This window comes from Octopus bimaculoides, chromosome 6 (assembly GCF_001194135.2).
Source record: "Octopus bimaculoides isolate UCB-OBI-ISO-001 chromosome 6, ASM119413v2, whole genome shotgun sequence".
NCBI lineage: Eukaryota > Metazoa > Mollusca > Cephalopoda > Octopoda > Octopodidae > Octopus > Octopus bimaculoides.
The window spans coordinates 98,825,463-98,825,806 of record NC_068986.1 but is presented as its reverse complement, the minus strand read 5'-3'; positions in this window follow the sequence as shown (position 1 = coordinate 98,825,806).

The window sequence follows — 344 nt, the reverse complement described above, 5'->3', positions numbered from 1 at the left end:
GAGAGAGAGAGAGAGAGAGAGAGAGAGAGAGAGAGAGAGAGAGAGAGAGGCATGATAGACATAGGGACATTTCAGATCATTCATCTTCACTCAGCCAAGAAATGAGGTATTCATCAAAAACGTGCCCAATAAGAAATTCATATAATGTAAATTACTTAGTTCTATGACAGCGTCTATTTGAAAAGTGGAACGGAAATTGAAGAATCTCGAATATACAAAGCATGTAGATATATCTATAGTCCCTTTTATCTATCTATCTATCTATCTATCTATCTATCTATCTTCTTTCTTTCTATGTACAAATATGTGTGTGTGCATGATATATATATATATATATATATATA